General features: G+C 43.6%; 1 long non-coding RNA gene across 1 annotated transcript; it reads right to left on the bottom strand.

The window, feature by feature from the left end:
* Positions 1-21,877: 21,877 nt before the first annotated feature.
* LOC131814421 (uncharacterized) lies at positions 21,878-22,747 on the bottom strand. Its single transcript, XR_009347299.1, has 2 exons — positions 22,593-22,747; positions 21,878-22,403 (listed from the first exon to the last, which is right to left on the bottom strand). It is a non-coding gene; the product is annotated as an uncharacterized LOC131814421 (long non-coding RNA).
* Positions 22,748-22,765: the final 18 nt, after the last annotated feature.

Below are 22,765 nucleotides of genomic sequence, written 5' to 3' on the forward strand. Positions count from 1 at the left end.
CGAAGATATAGAGTTTTCAGCATGTCAGTGCTCCCACTGCAAGAATTAAAAGGAAAAAGAAAAAAAACAAAGATTGCAAAAATCGTCTTTTTAAAGATAGCAGAGAGCTATAAATGCAGTGCTCTGAATGATTGAGATGAACTAAAATTTCAGAGAGTGAAGAGGTTTTCCTCCCTGGATGAACTGAGGATCACTGCCCAGGTCTTCTTTTCTGGGGCAATTGTCAATTCTGGGCACAAAAGTTTAGCTCAGGCAAAGGGACTCTACAGGGAGAAAGAGAAACCAGTGGAGCTTTGGATGGCTCTGAGAAGCTGCAGGCTTCTACATGCTCCTAAACAAAAGAGCGAAATCCTCCACAGTCTCATAGCAGTGAGAAGACCAGATCCAATTCGAGAAAGAGAGTCTACTGGAAAGAAAGGATATTTGCCAGATTTTCAGGATGTGTGGGGCAAGAGGCAGGAGAGTTAAGCTCAAAACTTCCAATACTCAGAATAAAATCTCCCGCAGCCCATAGGCTGAGATGGAGAGCTTCCAGACCTGAGGAAGGACCATGCCTGGAGAATGAGGATGAATCAACAGTAGACAGAGTCTTTGTAAAACTGGGTCTCATCCCCATTCCAACTCCACCATTTACTGAATGGATGTGATCAGTGTTTTGGTGCATGAGCCTTAAAGAGTACAGGTAGGACATTCTCTGGTGGGAGATAAAATCATCTGTATAAAAGACAATGGTTCTTGGGGTCCAGTATGTACAAAGCTTGGAAGTTACCTCTCTGTCATAACAAGTAAAAAAGTAAACCACCTGAAAAATCAACAATTCTTAGATTTGTAAGAGAAGTGAGGTCACAGCAAGAGATAGAAGGTCTCAGAGTGATAGGGACATGGGCAGGGAGTCCCAGAAGTGAGGGCAGCAGTTTGCTGGAGAAACTGGAGAAACAGGTACAAACAGAGAATCACAACCTCCCAGAGCAGAAACCCAAAGCTGAAAGCTCCATGGGAAGCAGTGCTGGGGTAGAGAAAACTGGACTATAAGGGACAAAATGCTGGAGGCTCAGCGTGGACAGCTCTGAGAGATAAAATTGCTGGGTGGACTCAGTCATAAAGGGACCCTACACTTTTGTAAGTTTTATCTCTAGGAACGTGACCTGGTTTTCGCAGTGAGTATCAGAGAAAAATCCCCTCATGCTTCTGGCAGGGAGAGGGGGAAAGTAACCATTTTGAAGTATGCCAAGTAGGGGCTCCTGGGTGGCTCAGTTGTTAAGCATCTGCCTTCAGCTCGAGTCATGATTCCAGGGTCCTGAGATCGGGCCCCATATCAGGCTCCCTGCTCAGCAGGAAGCCTGCTTCACCCTTTCCCATTCCCCCTCCTTGTGTTCCTGCTCTTGCTGTGTCTCTCTATGTGAAATAAATAAATAAAATTGTTTTAAAAAGAAAAAGAGAAGGAAATATGCCAAGTATTCTGTCCTTCTTAACAAGATCTGCCTTCAAGTAAAACTGTTCAGAGGCACCTCTGGCTCATGTGGTAGAGCATGTGACTCTTGATCTTGGGATCATGAGTTCAAGCCCCATATGGGGCCTGAAGTCTACTTAAAAAAGCAAACAAAGTGAAAAACAACAACAACAAAGCTATTTAACTAGAGCCTAACTTTTTGGGGGGTTTTCAGAGCCTAACTGACCTGGGGGAAGGAAAATACCCAACTTCAGAGAGCTCTAGCCATGCTATCCTGCCTAAGGGAGGAGGAAACAACAGCAATGGCTCAAGAAGCATATGTGAAGTTTACAGTCTAGAGGTAAAGGGTAACTAAAAGACTGTGACCTAATCATGAGACTATAGCATGCCTCTTCCTCCCTACCCTACCTCCACATTACTACAGGCTAATCTACAGCAGTTCCTTATACCCAGTACCTCATGTCTCATTGTTAGGAAAAAATTATAAGACAGGGTGACTCAGTCTGTTAGGTGTCTGCCTTTGGCTCAATACATGATCCTGGGGTCCTGAGATCCAGCCCTGTGACGGGCTCCCTGCTCAGCAGGGAGTCTGCTTCTCCCTGTCGCTCTGCCTCTTTCCTCCACCTGTGCTCTGTCTCTCCCTTTCTCTCTCTTTCAAATAAATACAATCTTAAAAAAAAATTTACAAGACACACTAAAAGCCAAAAAAACAAAAACATGGTTTGAAGAGACAGAGCAAGCACCAGAAGCAGACTTAGCAGGGATGTTGGAATTTTCAAACCAGGAACTTATTTATATATTTTTTAAGAGTGTAGTTTTTTATTTAAGAGAGAGAGGGAATGAGTGGGGGTGGGGGGAGATGGGCAGAGGGAGAGGGAGAAGCAGACTCTTTGCTGAGCTGGGAACCTGGCATGGAGTTCAATCCCACAACCCTGAGATCATGACCTGAGCTGAAATCAAGAGTCAGATGCTTAACTGAGTCATCCAGGCACCCTCAGACCAGAAATTTAAAACAACTATGATTAATATGCTAAAATTATATCCACTAAGGGCTCTAATGGATAGAGAAGACAGAATGAAAGAACAGATGGGCGATCTGAACAGAGATGGAAATCCTATGGAAGAACTGAAAGAAATGCTAGAGCTCAAAAGCCCTGTAGCAGAAATGAAGAACACCTTTGGTAGGTTTATCTGTGGACTTGAAACAACTGAGGAAAAAAATCTCTGGGCTTCAGGACACATCAAGAGAAACCTCCAAAATAGAAAAGCAAAGAGAACCAAGATGGAAAATGACAAAACAAATCGTCTAAAGTCCTTTGGACAGCTATAAAATGTGAAGCATACTCATAATGGGAAAATGGAAGGAGAAGAGAGACAGGAACAGAAGAAATATGAGAATTTCACCAAATTAATATCAGATGCCAAATCACAGATCCATGAAGTTCAGAGAACACCTAGCAGGATAAATGCAAAAACAAAAACCTATAACCTGGCATATCACCTTTATGCTACAGAAAATCAAAATAAGTTAAAAATTCTGAAATACCTGGAGGAGGGGGAAAAAACTCCTTACTTATAAAGAAACAAAGGTAAGAATCACATCCAACTGCTCAGAAACCATACAAGCAAGAGAAGAGAGTAGAATGAGATATTTAAAGCATTGACAGAAAAAAACCAACCAACCTAGTATTTTGTACCCTGTGAAATTATCCTTCAAAAGTGAAGGAGAGGGGCACCTGGGTGGCTCAGTGGGTTAAAGCCTCTGTCTTCAGCTCAGGTCATAGTCCCAGGGTCCTGGGATTGAGCCCCGCATTGGGCTCTCTGCTTGGCAGGGAGCCCGCTTCTTTCTCTCTCTCTGCCTGCCTCTCTGCCTACTCGTGATCTTTGTCTGTCAAACAAATAAATAAAATCTTAAAAAAAAAAAGTGAAGGAGAAATAAAGACTTCCTCAAACAAAAATCTATAAGAGACAAAGTAGAATGGTGGTTTCCAAGGACTAGGGGGATGGGGAAATAAAGAGTTATTGTTTAATAGGTATGGAGTTTCAGTTTTATAAGGTGAAAAGGGCTATAGCAATGCATGGTGTTGATAGTTACATGACATTATGAAGAATGTATTTAATATCACTGAACTTTACATGTAGAATATTTAAGATGAAAAAAATAAGATGGGGTGCCTGGGTGGCTCAATTAGTTAAGCAAATGCCTTTGGCTCAGGTCATGATCCTGTTGTCCTGGAATTGAGTCCTGCATTGGGCTCCCTGCTTAGTTCTGCTTCTCCCACTGACCTTCCTCCTCTCACATGCTCTCTCTCTCTCTCTCTCTCTCTCTCTCATATTCTCTCTCTCTAAAATAAATAAATAAAGTCTTTTAAAAAAGAAAAAAGAGGGATGCCTGGTGGCTTAGTTGTTAAGCATCTGCCTTCAGCTCAGGTCATGATCCCAGGGTCCTGGGATCGAGCCCCACATGGGGCTCCCTGCTCAGTGGGAAGCTTGCTTCTCCCTCTCCAACTTCCCCTGCTTGTGCTCCCTCTCTCGGTGTCTCTCTCTCTCTGTGTCAAATAAACAAAGTCTTTTTTAAAAAATAAGATGATGGGGCACTTGGGTGGCTCAGTGGGTTAAGGCCTCTGCCTTCAGCTCGGGTCGTGATCCCAGAGTCCTGGCGTTGAGCCCTGCATCGGGCTCTCTGCTCGGCAGGGAGCCTGCTTCCTCCTCTCTCTCCGCCTGCCTCTCTGCCTCCTTGTGATCTCCATCTTTCAAATAAATAAATAAAATCTTTAAAAAAAAGATGATAAAGATGATAGGTAAATTTTAAGTTATATGTGTTTTACCACAATAAAATAATGAAAAATCTGTAGGAGGAGAACTATAAACTGATGGAAGATATCAAAGAAATAAATGGAAAGGCAGTCCATGTTCATGGATAGGAAGAATTAATATTTTCAAGATGTTAGTTTTTACCCAACTTGATGTATAGATTCAACGCTATCGTAATCAAAATCTCAGCAAGTTACTTTATGCATACCAGCAAACTAATTCTAAAGTTTATATGGGGAGGCAGTATACCCAGAATAGCCAATATAATATTGAAGGAGAACGAAGTTAGAGGACTGACACTCCCCAACTTCAAGACTTACTACACACTAGGATGCCTGGGTGGCTCAGTTGGTTAAGTGTCTGCCTTTGGCTCAGTTCATGTTAGAATCCCACATCAGGCTCCTTGCTGAGCAGGGAGCCTGCCTCTCCCTCTGCCTGCTGTTCCCTCTGCTTGTGCTCTCTCTCTCTGACAAATAAATAAATAAAATCTTTTTAAAAAGTAAAAAATTAAAAAAAAAGACTTACTACACACTAATCAAGACAGTGTAGTTTTGGTGGAAAAGTAGACAATTAGATCAATATATTCTATTGATATAGAATATATATCAACATATCAATATATTCTATTGATATATATTCTATATATTCTACTCTCTCTATTTCAATATATTCTATATATATTGAATATATATTGAATATACAGAATATATATTTCAATATATATTCAATATATTTTAATAATATATATTGAATATATATTCAATATATATAGAATATATTGAAATATATATAGAATATATTGAAATATATATGAATATTCATATATATGAATATATATAATATATTCTATATATTGAAATAGAGAGTCCAGAAAAGACCCACATAAATATAATCAATTCATCTTTGACAAAGATGCAAAGACAATACAATGGATAGAAGATAGTCTTATCAATAAATGGTGCTGGAACAACAGGACATCCACATAACAAAAAATAAATCTAGACACAGACCTTCTGCTCTTCACAAAAATTAACTCAGAATGGATCACAGACCACAGACCTTAAAATGCAAAACTATACAACTCCTAGAAGATAACATAGGAGAAAATCTAGATGGCCTTTGGTTTGGCAATGACTTTTTAGATATATCATCAAAGGCACAAATCATGAAAGAAAGAATTGAAAAGCTGGACATCATTAAAATTAAAATGTTCTCACTGGGTGTAGAGATTACTTTAAAAAAATAAAAGAAAATCTTTTTTAAAAGCTAAAAATTTCTTCTCTGTGAAAGAACTCTCAAGAGAATGAAAAGACAAGCCACAAACTGTGAAAAAATATTTGCAAAATATTTTGGACTGTTACCCAACATAGACAAATAACTCTTAAAATTCAACAATAAGAGAACAACCTGATTAAAATATGGGTCTTAGTCCATTTGGTCTGCTATAACGGAATACAATAGATTAGGTGGTTTATAAACAACAGAAATTTATTTCTCAACAGTTCTGGAGACTGGATGTCTAAGGTCAAGGTGCAAGCATGGTCAGGTTCTGGTAAGGGTTTGATTCCCAGCATTATGAGACATCTCACTGTAACCTCATGTGGTGGAAGGGGTTAGGAGGCTCTCAGGTCTCTTTTATGAAGGTACTAATCCCATTCAGGAGGACTCTGTTCTTATGACTTAAGCATATCCCAAAGGCCCCACCTTCTGATACCCTCACATTAGGGATTAGGATTTCAACATATGAATTTTGAGGGGACACAAACATCCAGTCCATAGTAGGGCCAAATACTTAAACAGACACCAAAGAAGATGTATATATGGCAAATAAACACATGAAAATATGCTTCACATCATATGTAATCAATTTTTAAAATTAAATTAAATGGAAATCTCATCCTAAAAGGAAAAATATTAGAATTATTGCCCCGGAAATCATGGGTATCTTAGTCAGCTAGAGCTGCCATACAAAAATGCCACAGACTGGGAGACTTAAACAACAGAAATTTATCTTCTCACTGTTCTGGAGGCTGGAAATCCAAGATCAAGGTATCAGCTGATATAGCTCCTGGGTGAAGACCCTTTTCCTGGTTTGCAGACAGCTGCCTTCTCACTGTGTTTTTGCAAATAGGTGGGGGGAAGAGAATTCTTGTTTTTCTTATTCTTCTTAAAGGACAAGATCCCATCATGGGGGTCCCATCCTCACTTCATCTTTTTTTTTTTTTTTAAGGTTTTATTTATTTATTTGACAGAGAGAGTGATCACAAGTAGCCAGAGAGGCAGGCAGAGAGAGTGGGGAAGCAGTCTCCCTGCTGAGCAAGAGGAGAAAGCAGAGGATTAACCCACTGAGCCACCCAGGCGCCCCCCATCCTCACCTCATCTAATCCTAATTTCCTCTCAAAGGCATCAAGCCCAAGTCCCTTACGTTGGGAGTTAGGGCTTCAACATGAATTTCTGGAGGGGGACACATTCAGTTCATAACAGAACCCAACTAATGTAGAATCCACATTACATTACATTGCATTTCCCTAAATAAAATCTTTCTGTGCTTTTATATAGCTCCCTTAAAATAAGCCTAAGTGACCACAAAACAGAGTGAAATCAATAAACTGAATTCCACACCAGCTGGCTAAGCAAGATTTCTCCACAGTAAATGGTTGCTCCCAGGACAATTCCTTGGACCTACTGCTTTGCCTGCTTCCTTCTGGTTCCTGGTGAGGGCTACGGCAGCTGGGCCACTCCCAGGACACCTGCTGACATATCTACTGTGACTGCAGCAAAACAGAAGGGAAGTGGGTCACACTCAACATCAGGAGTCTAACATGTACCCTAAAATTCATGTGGCATCTCAAGGAGCTCCAAATAACCAAATCAATATGGAAAAAGAACAAAGTTGTAGAACTCATACTTTCTGATTTCAAAACTTAATATAAAATGATCATTACCAAAACAGTATGGTGCTGGGCTTTAAAATATAAATAAAATAAAAAATAAATTAAAACAGTAAAATAAAATCTTTTTAAAAAATAGACATAGGGGGGCACCTGGGTGGCTCAGTGGGTTAAAGCCTCTGCCTCCGGCTCAGGTCATGATCTCAGAGTGCTGGGATCGAGCCCCACATTGGGCTCTCTGCTCAGTGGGGAGCCTGCTTCCTCCTCTCTCTCTGCCTGCCTCTCTGCCTACTTGTAATCTCTGTCTGTCAAATAAATAAATTAAATCTCAATTTAAAAAATTTTTTAAAAATAGACAAATGTGTTGAATAGATATTTCTCCAAAGAAATACATACAAATGGCCAAACAACACATGAAATGAGACTCAATGTCATTAGGTAAGTAAAAACCAAAACCATAATGAACTACTTCATACCCATGAGAATGGCTATAATCACAAAAGCAGAAAAGAGCCAAGTGTTGGTGGGGATATAGAGAAATTAGAACCCTCCTATAATGCTGGTGGGAATACAGAATGAAGCAGCCACTTTGGAAAACGGTTTGGCAATTGCTCAATAATTAAATATGGTAGTAGCACATCATGTGACGATTCCACTCCTAGGCATATCCTCAGAAGTGAAAGCGTTCAAACAAAAATTTGTATATGAATGTTCACAGAAGCACTATTCATGATAGCCAAAAGGTGGAAAGAACCTAAAAGTCCGTCACTGATGAACAGATAAATAAAGTGGGGTAAGTCCACACAATGTAAAATTGTTCAGCCTTAAAAAAAGAATGAAGTGGGGCACCTGGGTGGCTCAGTGGGTTAAAGCCTCTGCCTTCTGCTCAGGTCATGATCCCAGGGTCCTGGGATCAAGCCCCGCATCAGGCTCTCTGCTCCTCTGGGAGCCTGCTCCCTCCTCTCTCTGTCTGCCTGTCTCTCTGCCTACTTGTGATCTGTCAAATAAATAAATAAAATCTTTAAAAAAAAAAAAAAAAAGAATGAAGTACTGGGGTGCCTGGGTGGCTCAGTCAGTTAAGATCCCGGCTCTTGAGCTAGGCTCAGGTCTTGATCTCAGGATTGTGAGTTCATGCCCTGCACTGGGCTCCACTTTGGGCTCCTCCCTGGGTGTGGATCCTACTTAAAAAAAAAAAAAAGAAAGAAAGAAAAGAAAAGAAAGAAAGAAACAAAGGAAGAAGTAATGGTAGATATGCTACAACATGGATGAATCTTGAAAACATCATGCCGAATGAGAGAAGCCAGCCAGAAAAGGCCATGTATGGTATGATTCCATTCATATGAAATATTCAGAATAGGCAGATGCAGAGAGACCGAAAATAGAGCAGTGGTTGCCAAAGGCTGGGACAAGGAGAATTGGGAGTGATTGCTTGATGGGTACAAGGGTTTCCTTTTGGGGTGATGAAAATATTCTGGAACTAGATTGTGCTGATGAATTCATACATTGTGAATGTTCCAAATACCACCAAATTATAGGCTTTAAAGTGGTTAAGATGGTGAATTTAATGTTCTGTATATTTTAGCACAGTTTTTTTTTTAAATTTATTTAAAAGAAAGTCTTAAAGGGAGCACTAAGGTTGGATAATTCAGTTTCTCACCAAAAAGCAGATTGGCGGGTTAGCTTTTCTGGGGATCTCTGTTTGTTCTTAATGGTTCCAAGATGGCTGCCACAGCTTTCAAGTTTCCCATGCCCACGTGACAATATCCTCTTCTTAGAGAGGAAAACCCTTCCAAGAGCCCTCCAGCAGACTGTTCCTTAGAATCTCATGGGCTAGAGCCCCATCACATGCAGACCCAGAAACCAGAAACCAAAGGAAATGGGATTCTGTGCTTGGGTTAGACCAATTACACTCCGCCTGAGGCTGAGCATAAGGCTTTCCTTCCTTCAGCACGTTGCTGCTGAAAAAAATTTGGACTCTATTAGCAAGGAAAAAGAAGGACGTAACTATTTCATAAGCAGGTGGTGGTGTATGCCACATCGCTCTTCTATGGTAATGCCATCCCATACACACTTTGGAAACTCCCATACATCACTCTCAAAAAAGTAGTTCAGACGGGATGACCCCACCCTCAAGCATCAGGAGGGAACAACAAAAGTCACAGTGTTGTTTCAAGGACGGGCATATGACCTAGTCTCATTCTTAGGAGGTATCCTCTGAACTTTTCTGGAATTTCCTGGACAAGATGCATTTACTCTCTGTTGAGCTTAATAAAATGCCAGATTGTAAACTTGAGATGGCTATTGATGTGAAATGTTAGGGTGTGAAACGAACTGTCAAGAAAGAATTCTTGAGACACCTTCGGTGCCAAAAGGGTGGTTTTCATTAAAGCACAGGGACAGCAGCAGGAGGCAGGAAGAGCAGCCCTGGCGTTGTGAGGAGTCACTGATTATATACTTTCAAGTTGGGAGGGAGTTAGGGATAGCATAAGCCTTGAAGAATTTGGAAGCAAGCTTTCCAGGTTTCCAGGACTTTGAGGGACTAGCTGTCGTTAGGAAAAGGTCATGTACTACTGCCTAGTAAAACCTCAGTCATGAGACCCTACAGATGTGTATCAGTGGGACATATGTTTAGAGGGTGGTGATGATCGCTAATGTGTATATTGGGGAGTTGGGGTAGTATAAAGGTAAAGGAAGTTTCCAAAGGGGTTTTTTATGGGATCCTGGAAGTTGACTAATGTCAAGCTAAGGTTGCCTTTTGCCTCTAGCAAAGTGTTAACACTGAGGCAGCTGAACTCCTTTTGTCCTTAAGTAGGCTCCACACCTGGTATAGAGCCCCATGTGGGGACTGAACTCAGGCCCCTGATATCAAGGATCAAGAGCTTGGGACACCTGGGTGGCTCAGTCAGTTAAGCATCTAACCTCAGCTGAGGTCATGATCCCAGGGTCCTGGATTCTAGTCCCACACTGGGGTGCTTGCCTGCTTCTCCCACTGCCCCTCCCCCTGCTTGTGCTCATGCATGCTCTCTCTCTCTCTCTCTCTCTGACAAATAAATAAATAAATAAAATCTTAAAAAAAAAAAAAAAAGAGTGGAAAGCTTAATTGGCTGAGCCACCCAGGCACCCCTAGGCAGCTAAGTTCCTTGAGGAAGGTCACTCTGCCTGTCTCAAGTACTTATCAATGGCTATAAGATTTTTTTTTTTTAGATTTTTATTTATTTATTTGACGTAGAGAGAGAGATCACAAGTAGGCAGAGAGGCAGGCAGAGAGGGGGGGGGGGGAAGTAGGCTCACCGCCGAGCGGAGAACCCAATGCGGGGCTCGATCCCAGGATTCTCAGATCATGACCCGAGCCGAAGGCAGAGACCCAGCCCAGTGAACCACCCAGGCGCCCCTCAATGGCTATAAGTTTTAAGGAAGTTTAATTTTTCTTTTGCCTTCATTCTCCACTTCAGCTACAGTGTTCATTTTTGCCACCATATACTAGATTTTGCCTGAAAACAAACTCAATGCAAAAGACTGAGCCTGGAGTTGGAGAGAAAGGACATTCCTGAAACTATTCTGCGTGCTCCTGAATCCAGCCATGTCTGAAGTCAGGCTTTGTGATCCATGGGCCAGTACATTTTGGTTGGCCTTTGGTTTCTGTCATCTGCTGTGGGAGAGTCCTAAGTGATACAGGAAACAAGCAGGGGCCAGATCATGTAGGACTGGAATGTGAGGCTAATAAGTCTGGACTTTATCCTGGAGTAGCTGGGAACCAGGGAGGGGTTTTAAGCAGGAGAAAAACATGGTCCCTGTTGACAGAAATTGCAGAGTCCTTCCCTCTGGCCCAGACCAAAACCAGATCTGCTCCGTTACACTGGTCCTCAAATCCCAAATCCCACCACTATCAACTTTATCTGAGGTAGACCCTAAATCAAAAAATCTTTAATGAGTGTTGGCATCGCCCCCTGGGTAGTAAACCAGTCAGCCATTAAAAAGTATTATGGATTTATAACACCAAGACCCAGGCAGTGCAGGAAGGAACAGTATCTGAAAAGGTAAGTTGAGAGCTGTGCAAATGGGCAAGAAGATGACTTTTTAGATATATTTTTACATTTATTGCTTCCAGAAACTTTGGGGGTGGGGCTAAAAGATGTGCTTACTTAAGAAGAAACCTAATAAGGGAATCAGCAGGCTTTGCAAGTTTGACGCTTTCCACTGAGTTAAAATTGGTGGGTTCACCTCGTTCATCTTTACTCTTGGTGCTAGAGGCCATTCATCACCCAGAGCTTGCTGGCCTGGCAGGAAGTGAACATCAGTGGCCTTCCAGCTCAAGCCCAGGACCCACTCTAGACAACAGGATGCAGGAAGGAACACAGAAGCAAAATCTCCTCCTGTGGAAAGGGGTGGAGTCTTCCTTAGGAAGAGAAGAGTTGTCTTATTTAGAGGCTAAGAAGGAAGTTCACGTTCACATGCAGGGTGAACCTGAGGACCAGAAAGCAGTCGGAGGAAGAGAAGCATCCATGAGGATGAAGATGGAAAGAAGCCTCAAGTCCTCTGATGCTTTTCTACGTGACACCAGGGAATGTGCAGGGGAGTCAGAATTATAATCATTGCTCCTTTTATAATGTAAATTCCTTCTGAAAACAGCCTAATTCAGTGTTTTGCAAATTTTTTAGCATGCGTAGGAATCACCTGTAGGGCTTGTTACAAATATAGATTCCTGGAATCCTTCTATAGATTCTGATTTTGTAGAGAGAGTAGAAGCTGTTATTTATACCTGTTCAGCATCCTTCAAACTGCCTTTTGGTACCCTTTGGGGAAACACATTCATTCATTGGTAAACTCTGGTCCCTATTGGTTCATGACAGCTCCACAGGCCACTCACTTTTAGGATGCACGTGTGTGAGTGCTAAGTAGGTTCCCACAGGCTCCCTGTGCTGAGCTGTCGGAGAAACCCTAGAACAAAAAGTGAAAGGTACAAAGTGTGAAAGCTACAAGGTGTGGAAGAGGGACCATGGGGTTGTACCTACACAAAGTTGGCAAAGCCCACAGAGAACTTGAAAAAGAAAAAATAGTAATGATAGTAATAATAAATTTTTTAAATAAAAGTAAATTTTTTAAAAAAACGGAAAAAGAGACATGGTTGAGAGGACTTGAAGTAGCGCACAGAGAGAGCTCCTGGAAAGTCAGCTTCTGGAAGTCTCAGAAAAATTCCATTAAGTCCAATCCATTACAAGAGGATTCGTGGAATCAGCTGTGTGACTGATAGACCCCTGAGCCTCTAGCAGGACGGCTGTAACAGAAACAATGGGCCACGACCAGGGTGGGCAAGGTTATGGAGAAGCTGGGCCCTTCTTGCATTGCTGCTGGCAATGCTGGATACAGCCGCTGTGGAAGACCATGTTGGCAATTTCTCAAAAAGCTGAACGTAGAACTAGCCTGTGACCCAGCAGTTCCACTCCTAGGTATACACCCTGAAGAACCAAAGACAGGTGTCCAAAGACTTGTACATATATGTTCACAGCAGCGCTATTCACAATAACCAAAAGATGGAAGCGACCCGAATGTCCATTGCTGATGAATGGATAAATAAAATGTGGTGTGTGTGTACAATTGATTATCATCCAGCAATAAAAAGAAATGAAGTACCAATACATGTTGCCAGAGTGAACTTGGGAGGTACTATGGTCATTAAAAGCCAATAACAAAAGGCCATACTGTATGACTCCATTTATATGAAAAGCCCAGAATATGCAAATGTATAGAGACAGAAGGTAGACGGGCAAGTGGTTGCTATAGGATGGAAGTGGTGCTGGGGAAAATGAGTTGGGTCCGCTAATGGGTACGGGGTTTCCATTAGGAGGAAAAAAATTATTCCAAAATCACATTGTAGTGATGTGGATTGCACAAGGAACTGGACGCTTTACATGAGTGAATTGTATGGAATATAAATTCGATCTCAATAAAGCTGTTGTTATTTATTTATTGCTTTTTGAGAGAGAGGTTGGGAGAGGCAGAAGGAGACTCTTAAGCAGAATTCATGCCCAGCATGGACCCCAATGTGTGGAGGCGGTGGTGCTTGACATCCCTACCCCCAGATCATGGCCCCAGCCCAAATCAGCACTCCGTTACTCAACAGGCTGAGCCACTTAGGCACCCTTGCCTTTCAGGTTATTAAAAAATAGCTTTATTGAGGGGTGCCTGGCGGCTCAGTTGGGTAGAGTATGTGGTTCTTGATCTCAGGGGTGTGAGTTCAAGCCTCACTTTGAGCATGGAGTCTACTTAAAAAAAATTGGGGGCACTTGGGTGGCTCAGTCGTTACGTGTCTGCCTTCCGCTCAGTTTAGGATCCCTGGGTTCTGGGATCGAGCCCCGCATCGGGCTCCCTGCTTGGTGGGGAGCCTGCTTCTCCCTCTCCCACTCCCCCTGCTTGTGTTCCCTCTCACTGTCTCTCTCTGTCAAATAAATGAATAGAATCTTTTTAAAAAAATTAGTTTTATTGCGGGGCACCTGGGTGGCTCAGTCAGTTGAGCAAGGGACTCTTGATTTCGACTCAGGTCATGATCCTGGGATCCTGGGATTGGGCCCAGGAGTGGCTCCCCTAGTAAATAAACCTTTTTAAAAAATAAATAAATAGGGGCGCCTGGGTGGCTCAGTGGGTTAAGTCGCTGCCTTCGGCTCAGGTCATGATCTCAGGGTCCTGGGATCGAGTCCCGCATCAGGCTCTCTGCTCAGCAGGGAGCCTGCTTCCTCCTCTCTCTCTCTGCTTGCCTCTCTGCCTACTTGTGATCTCTGTCTGTCAAATAAATAAATAAATCTTTAATAAATAAATAAATAAATAAATAACCTGAAAACCCCATGTCCCAGGAAACCCCTCTGTCACTCGGGCCAACCAGGAGGGATTGTCCCCCTCACACCACTGGCAGCCATATAACATTAAAAAAATAGGGGCGCCTGGGTGGCTTAGTGGGTTAAAGCCTCTGCCTTCAGCTCAGGTCATGATCCCGGGGTCCTGGGATCAAGCCCCCCATCAGTCTCTCTGCTCAGCGGGGAGCTTGCTTTCCCCTCTCTCTCTGCCTGCCTCTCTGCCTATTGTGATCTCTGTCTGTCAAATAAATAAATAAAATCTTTGGGGAAAAAAGAAGAAGAAGAAGAACAAGGAGGTTGGGGAGAGAACACAGGGCCTGGACTATAGGCTTGTTGTGACCATGCTGTGTAGGGAGGCAAACCTTTATTTCTTGCTTACCCATCTGTGGGTGGACTGTAGGCCAGCTGGGCTCAGATAGACTTGAGTGTCTCCCATGGACGGACCCAGGCTGAAGGACCTGCATCACCCTGGGGCAAGCTCTTGTCATGTTGGACAGCACAATGAAAGGCCAAGCCACACCATGTAAATATCCACAAAGTCTCATCCAGGATACAGCCTACTTCACCCCTGCTCATGCTCTATCGGCCAACACAAGTCACACTGCCTAGCCCAAAGTCAGTGGGATGGGAAAATATTCAATGCCTAGTAAGAGGCACTGAAAATTCTCAAGGTAATGGGGCTGGATGTGTAATCTTATTACAGGGGGAGTGGAATAGTTGAAAACAAGCCAATCTACCACAGCTACTGGGCCACATACTTGCCATTCCTGTCTTATGAGACATTTGTCTAATGTTGTGGCATGGGGATCATTTTTTCTTTAATAGAAATTACTATATTTAAAATTATGATTATAAAAGTAAAAATGTCAGACAATACAGAAAACTTGTAAAAATGTAAAATGAAAAATGTAAAAATTAGCCAGAATCCCACCATTCAGGGTTAGACAATGTTAATAGCTTCATGTTCATTCTTTTTTTTTTTTTTTTTTAGATTTTATTTATTTATTTGACAGAGATCACAAGTAGGCCGAGAGGCAGGCAGAGAGAGAGGAAGGGAAGCAGGCTCCCTGCTGAGCAGAGAGCCCAATGCAGGGCTAGATCCCAGGACCCCAGGATCTTGACCTGAACCAAAGGCAGAGGCTTAACCTACTGAGCCACCCAGGCGCCCCTTCGTGTTCATTCTTATATAATTTCTTACATATAAATTAATCACACTGATGCTGTATTTAACATAATCAGGATCATGACATACATACTGTTTTGTAATCTCTATTGTCAGTTAAAATTTCAAGAATAGGGCGCCTGGGTGGCTCAGTGGGTTAAGCCGCTGCCTTTGGCTCAGGTCATGATCTCAGGGTCCTGGGATCGAGTCCCACATCGGGCTCTCTGCTCAGCGGGGAGCCTGCTTCCTTCTCTCTCTCTCTGCCTGCCTCTCAGTGTACTTGTAATTTCTCTCTGTCAAATAAATAAATAAAATCTTTAAAAAAAAAAAAATAAAAAAAAATAAAAAAAAATAAAAAATAAAAAAAAAAAATTTCAAGAATACCATTCTATACAAAAACAAAGAAAGAGATCACCAGGCTCCTGGGTGGCTCAGTCATTAAGCACCTGCCTTCAGCTCAGGTCATGATCCCGGGGTTCTGGGATCGGGCCCCATATCTGGCACCCTGTTCAGCAGGAAGTCTGCTTCTCCCTCTCCCACTCCCCCTACTTGTGTTCCTTCTCTCTCTCTGTTAAATAAATGAAATGGTTTTTTAAAAATAGATCATTTTTTAAAAAATTTTTGAGAGCGAGAGAGAGCAAGCGACCAGGGGTGGAGAGAGGCAGAGAGAGAGACTCTTAAGCAGACTCTGTGCCCAGGATAGAGCCCAACCTGGGGCTCGATCCCACAACCCTGTGTGAAATCATGACCTGAGCTGAGATCAAGAGCTAGACACTTAACTGACTGAGCCACTCAGGCGCCCTAGATCATTATTTCTAATGTTCCTATGATTCTTATGGTACTTACACATTTTGTAATGTGTAATGTGTAAATGTTTATGTTCATGAACATTTTTCACCAATAATTCTGTTATCATGACACATTGATTTCCATTTCTCATGTTTACTTTCGATCTGTATCAACGTTATTCAATTTTTTTGCTTCGGCATAAGCATCACATACTTGTTTGTGGGTTTGCACACTTAGCAGTATTTCATAAATGCTTTCCCATGTTGTTACAATCTGGATATTCTTTATGGTGATAACACACCATCATTTGTCAGCCAGGTCCTGTTAGCGCTAGGGTTAGTGCTAGGATCTTACTGTTACATTTATTCATCCCAGAAATTCTTATGGCATTGATTGGCTGGGGCTTTTGATTGTTTTTTTGGTTTTGCCTTCTTTTCCACCATTCTTCCCTTCCTATGGAGCGGAGGTGGGCCAGGTGCTGGCATTTTCCAGCTGCTGAGTTCAGTAGTAATTAAGTGGTTCAGTAAGAGAAGTTTACGTGGTTTTATGTAGATTACGTAGTTTTATTTGGAGCAGTTTATGTAAATTTACATCGTTTGGAGCCAATTCTCAGATACAGGGATCGATAGTTGTCCTCAGTAGGAATGGTTTCCAGATTCTCCTGCTGCCCACTAAGCTGTTTCAGCTCATTTTCTGGCACCAAAGCGCAGGGCCAGATGTCACTTGGTGATACGAGTGTGCCATACAGAGCCCAGCCCCAGAAGCTGGGCTTCATCCTCGCAGGCAGTGGAGGAGAAACAATGTTCAAAGTATACAGAGCTAGAAGCTAGTCTAGGGAAGGAGCGGCCACATCGCCTGCTGTGTGGGAAAAGCCCATTGACATGGAGAAAATAAGGCTTCTATGCAGAAAGAGGCAGAGACCACAGATGAAAAGAATGTCCTCGTGGCATTCGTGCCTTGGGTCCCGTTATTCCCAGAGTCTGCCTGGGTCCCTGGGCGTTCAGTGCTTCCTTGAAATCCACAAGTCAACAAATCCCCCATTTTGCCTGAGCTACGTTGAGCTGACATTTTTTGCAATGAGAGCCCTGAAGTGCAGGGACCAAGCCCGTGCTAACAGCCCAGCCGCTGAGCCAATGCTGGAACTAGAAAGATAGACAGAAAAAACGGACCTGCCCTCTAGGAGCCCAGAGACCACAGGGAACTGGGACACGCAAACAAATCATCAGAGTGTGCTATGCCCGGGGTCCTGGGATAGCTGTCCCAACTGAGTCATGAGCCAAGAGAAGGGGACATCTGACTACATGCAAGAACTGAGTAACATTTCACCCAGCACCTAGGAGTGAAAGTATACTAAGTTTCAGGGAATGAGTAGTTCAAGCGGCAAACATTGCTCTGATATCCATGTTGGGTCATTATTTTTCTCCTTTTGGATGACTTCAGATGACTTCAGGGTAACTCTTTTTTTTTTTTTTTTTCTTTTTATCAGGTTCTACACTGGGAGCCCAATCCAGGGCTTGAACTCATGACCCTGAGATCAAAACCTAAGCTGAGATCAAGAATCAGACACTTAACTGACTGAGCCCTTCGGGTGCCCTGTTGGCAATCAGATTACTGAGCCAAAGAGCATGGATATTTATTATGGCTTTTGCTGAAGATCACTACAAAATGACAAGCAAGTTAGAAGCAAAGCCACACATTCACCCTCTTTTATTTTTTTAAGATTTTATTTATTTATTTGACAGAGCGAGAGAGATCACAAGTAGGCAGAGAGGCAGGCTGGGGGCAGGGAGCAGGCTCCCCGCCAAGCAGAGAGCCCGATGCGGGGCTCGATCCCAGGACCCTGAGACCATGACCTGAGCTGAAGACAGAGGCTAACCCACTGAGCCATCCAGGTGCCCCCCCATCCATCCTCTTACGTCGCCTTCAACAACCCTCTCCACGTGTAGAGCTTCATACGGCTTTATTTCCTGCAGCACTTCACTGACTGCCGGAGTCATCACTGAGACCCTAAAACGCCACCAAAAGTAAAAGCTGTACCAAGAGGAAATGCTTCATCCCAGCCTGAGCCTCCAGCCCAGGGGACACTACGGAGAGTGGCCTGGAGCAGCCCATTGCTGGAGCAGGCCATCTGTTCCCCCCCTCTCTCGTCTCCAGGCTGTCCTTCCTGTTTCAGGAATCTCATACTCCAAAGCCAGATTTACAGAGGGAAAAGATGAGTTAGGACGTACTTGTTTAGGAAACCTACCCTCTCTCCTCCACAGGGGGCTGTCTCAACAATTAAGATTCCACTTCCATAGAGGGGCTTGGGTGACTCAGTCGGTTAAGCGTCTGCTTTCAACTCAGGTTATGATCCCCGAGTCCTGGGATCGAGCCCCGCGTCAGGTTCCGTGCTCGACCCGGAGTCTGTTTCTCCTTCTGCACCCTGCTCCTTCTTCTTTCTCAAATAAATAAATCTTTAAAAAAGGAAAATATTCCACTTCCTTCGGCAAGGTACTATGTAGTCAGTGGGTGGGAATTCCCCGTAAGATGGTCTGGAGCTTTCCGTCGGGTCCTCCGTGCGGAGAAGGCTAGCTCAGCAGTTGGGGTGATGGAATAGAGCCCAGCTTTTGCAGCGGGACAGAATTACACTGTCATTTGCAAGGCGTTCCATTCAAAGGACTGATTTCTCTCAGACTGGATTGCTTCATGTATATACTGGAGCTAATAGTAACTACCCTTTTGTTCATTTAAGGAGGACTTCAAGTTCACAGAGAAGCAGAACAGTAATGGAACGAGCCAGGACAGGGCACAGGCAGAGCCAGACCAGAGTACTGCTTTTGCAACTAACCATATTCCATTAAACCTGAGATATCACAGATTGCAAGAGAAGCCATGATCTTATGTACCCTTAAGAAAAACCCTGCCAGGGGCTCCTGGGTGGCTCAGTGGTGTGAAGGCTCTGCCTTCAGCTCAGATCATGATCCCAGGGTCCTGGGATGGAACCCCACATCGGGCTCTCTGCTCGGTGGGGAGCCTGCTTCCCTTCCTCTCTCTCTGCCTACTTGTGATCTCTGTCTGTCAAATAAATAAATAAAATCTTTAAAAAAATAAAATAAAATAAAAACCCTGCCAAGGGGCACCTGCCTGACACAGTCAGTAGAGCATGTGGCTCAAGCCCATGTTGGGTGTGGAGCTTACTTTAAAAAAAAAAAAAAAAAAAAAAAAAAGACAACTGCCAAATTCTGATACAATTTCTTATCCTTTGCACCTGGTTTTACTCTCTCCATCAGGTGGCTGACCTGGGGAGCTCCCTTTGCATTTCATTTTTAGTTAAAGATCTCTTCCAAACTTACGGATATTTTGACAGGCTTTTATTTTTTTTAAGATTTTATTTCTTCATCTGACACACAAGCAGAGGGAGCAGCAGAGGAAGCGGGAGAAGCAGACCCCCCACTGGGCAGGGATCCTGACTCAGGGCTCCATCCCAGGACCCCGGGATCACAACCTGAGCTGAAGGCAGGTTCTTAACTGACTGAGCCCCCCAGGTGCCCCTTGACATAGACTTTTATTATTATTCAGTCTTTTTTTTTTTCCACTTCAAAGATTGAATTTTAATTCTTTTTTTACCTTTTCAAATTTTTATTAAATTCTACTTAGTTAGCATATAGTTGGATATTGGTTTCCGGAGTAGAATTTAGTGATTCATCACTTACATATAACACCCAGTGCTCATCACAACTGCCCTCCCTAATGCCCTTCACCCATTTAGCCCATCCCCCACTTCCTTCCATCAACCTTCAGTTTGGCTCCATATAGTTAAGAGTCTCTTATGGTTTGCTTACCTCTTTTTTTCCCCCATCCTCCATGTTCATCTGTTTTGTTCCTTAAATTCCACACATGAGTAAAATCATACGGTATTTGTCTTTCTTTGACTGACTTATTTCCCTTAGCATAATACATTCTAGCTCCATCCACATTGCTGCAAATGGCAAGGTTTCATTCTTTTTGATGGCTGAGTAGTATTCCACTATGTATATTTGTACACACGTGCGCACACACACACACACACCCCAGATCTTTTTTTTAAAAGATTTTATTTATTTATTTATTTGACAGAGATCACAAGTAGGCGGAGAGGTTAGCAGAGAGAGAGAAGGCAGGCTTCCTGCTGAGCAGAGAGCCTGATGTGGGGTTTGATCCCAGGACTCTGGGATCATGACCTGAGCCGAAGGCAGAGGCTTTAACCCACTGAGCCACCCAGGTGCCCTGCAGATTTTCTTTATCCATTCATCGGTCAATGGACATTTGGACTCTACGTAATTTGACTACTGTTGACAATGTTGTTATAAACATTGGAGTGCATGTGCCCCATTGAATCTGAATTTTTATACCCTTTGGCAAATACCTAGAATTGCAATTGCTGGGTCCCACGGTAGTTCTATTTTTAATTTTTTGAGGAACCTTCTGTTTTCCAGAGTGGCTGCACCATTTTGCATTCCCACCAACAGTGCAAGAGGTTTCCCCTTTCTCTGCATCCTCGCCAACATCTGTTGTTTCCTGTGTTGTTAATTTTAGCCATTCTGACAGGTATGAAGTGCTATCTCATCATGGTTTTGATTTGTATTTCCCTGAAGATGAGGGATGTTGAGCACCTTCACGTGTCTTTTGGCCATCTGGATGTCTTCTTTGGAAAAATGTCTATTCCTATATATCACTCTTCATATACATAAAAATGAATGCAAAATAAATTGGCTAAGGTTGTCAAAGCCCTCTGACCAAAGACCACCAGGGACACAGCTGTTGTCAAAAAAAAGTTAGGTTTATTTAATTTGCTTCTGTAAAGGAGAATGTACCCTAGGGAAACCCTCATATGAGTCTTTAAATATGGGTTTGCATTCCGCGGTTCTGTAGAGGGATTAGAGAAGTGTGGGACCATTTCTGGATTGAAAGCTGTCAAAAAGCAGGGGCAACTTAAAGACTGGGTTATATATAGTCCTAACTAGTTCATCTAGGAGGCAGGGGGACGCAAACAGGGCTGGAGTTACCTACGGTAAGGAAGCAGCAACCACTCAGAGTCAACTTTGTGGTCGTCAAGGGGTCTCACCGATGTCTCATTCTGAACGTGATTTATTTTATTTCTGCTGGTAACATTATGGTCTGAATATCAGAGGGTTAATCTTAAATGTTCTTGGTATTCCTAAAACTTCATCGTAATGTCCATTATAGAAAGCATCCCCATTCCAAAGATGTTAAAATGTAGGAAAAACGCTCATCTTAGATTTGATGAAATAGGATTCTTGGTGTATTACCTTGGGCAAGTAATTTACCCCTTTAAGCCTCAACTTCATGTTCTGGAAAATGGGAACAATACAGTCTACCACATAAGACTTGTGAGGACAAACTGCCTGGTATAATATTGGGTGTATCACTCAGAGTCCAAGAGGGTAAGAGGAACCACTCCAGGTATGTAAAACAAAGAATTTAAAGCAGGGTGTTCCTGACGCTGGTGACAACAGTGCTGGAAGGGCTGAGTAGTCCCAACAGGGGACAGAGAGGCAACACAGAGATTAGCAAACACAGGGCACTCCCCACCACTCCTAAACTGGAGGGACAAATGGAGGAGAGGGAATTAACATAACCTGGAAGTGAGTTGGGACTCACTCATCCCCCAGACGTTGGGACCACAGAGGAGTTTTATTTATGACTAGAGACCTGCCCAAGCCTGAGCAAACAAGAGAAAGAGAAGAAACACACTGGCTTTATCTTTCCTGCTATCTTCCAGTCTACTGCCACTGCCTCCCATGGGCCAAACCCATACCTGATGGCCCCAGTCCTGGGAGCCTGAGGATCTGGACCCATGCAAGGCAGTAGAGAGGAGAGCGTAAGTTCAAGGAAGGGATCCCTGCACAGCTTACCAGGTGATCGAGAGATAGAAATGACTGAAAACGGCTTGATAATACCTTTATTTGTAAAACCTTTAAAGTACGGGGTACACTTGAAAGTAACAAAATTATTCACTTAAAGACCCACGGTAATGCAGATACCCTAGCTCCTATTGGCTCTCCAGCCCCCAACCCACTACATACATTATTCTGAATTATTCCTGTGTCTGGTCTGATATGGTGGCATTTTAAGATGGATTTCCAGTGTCAGACATTTTCTCAACCGACATCTCAGGAGAGCTTCTGGAGCAGAGGGGGTATGCCCATTCTGTGTCACGGAGGTAAAAGCTCAACCTGAGTAGGATGGCGGCGAAGCAGTGTCATGGCAACTGGACTCCGGTCTTGGGGCTCTCAAGAATTTGTGTGCCCCTGGGGAGGTGCACAGTCTCTAGACTCACGTTTTAATAAATGGAAATCAAAGCCATCGGGGGTGGTTTGCGTGTGCCCACACTCCACTTGGCTCTTCCACCTTCCGCATCCCCTTGTCCAGAAGCCTCCACAATGTCTTCCGAGAAAGGATGAGGTCGTCTAAGAAAACAGATAACGTGCCCAAGGTCACAGAGCTGGCAAAAATCAGAAGGAATTTCCTATCCCCCCTTCCCACGCCAAGGCCCTTCTCGCCGCTCCGCCGGATCTTTTCCCGCCCGGGGCATCTTCTGGCGGCTGAAGGCTCGTTCGGGAAACGCAAAGGCGACCCCCAACAAAACCCCACGGCACCTGGCAGCGCTCTCGACGCCCGCCAACGGGCGCGATCCGCAGCCCGAGGGACGACGCCCCCCAGCCCGCGGGGTCCGGGGGCTTCTCCGCCCGCCGGCAATGCCCGCCTCCGCGCCGCAGGCCGCCGGGGAGCGCGTGGCCCTCCCCGCCGCCCTGCGGGTCCCCGGGCGGCT

This window comes from Mustela lutreola, chromosome 1 (genome assembly GCF_030435805.1).
Source record: "Mustela lutreola isolate mMusLut2 chromosome 1, mMusLut2.pri, whole genome shotgun sequence".
In the NCBI taxonomy this organism is placed as follows: domain Eukaryota; kingdom Metazoa; phylum Chordata; class Mammalia; order Carnivora; family Mustelidae; genus Mustela; species Mustela lutreola.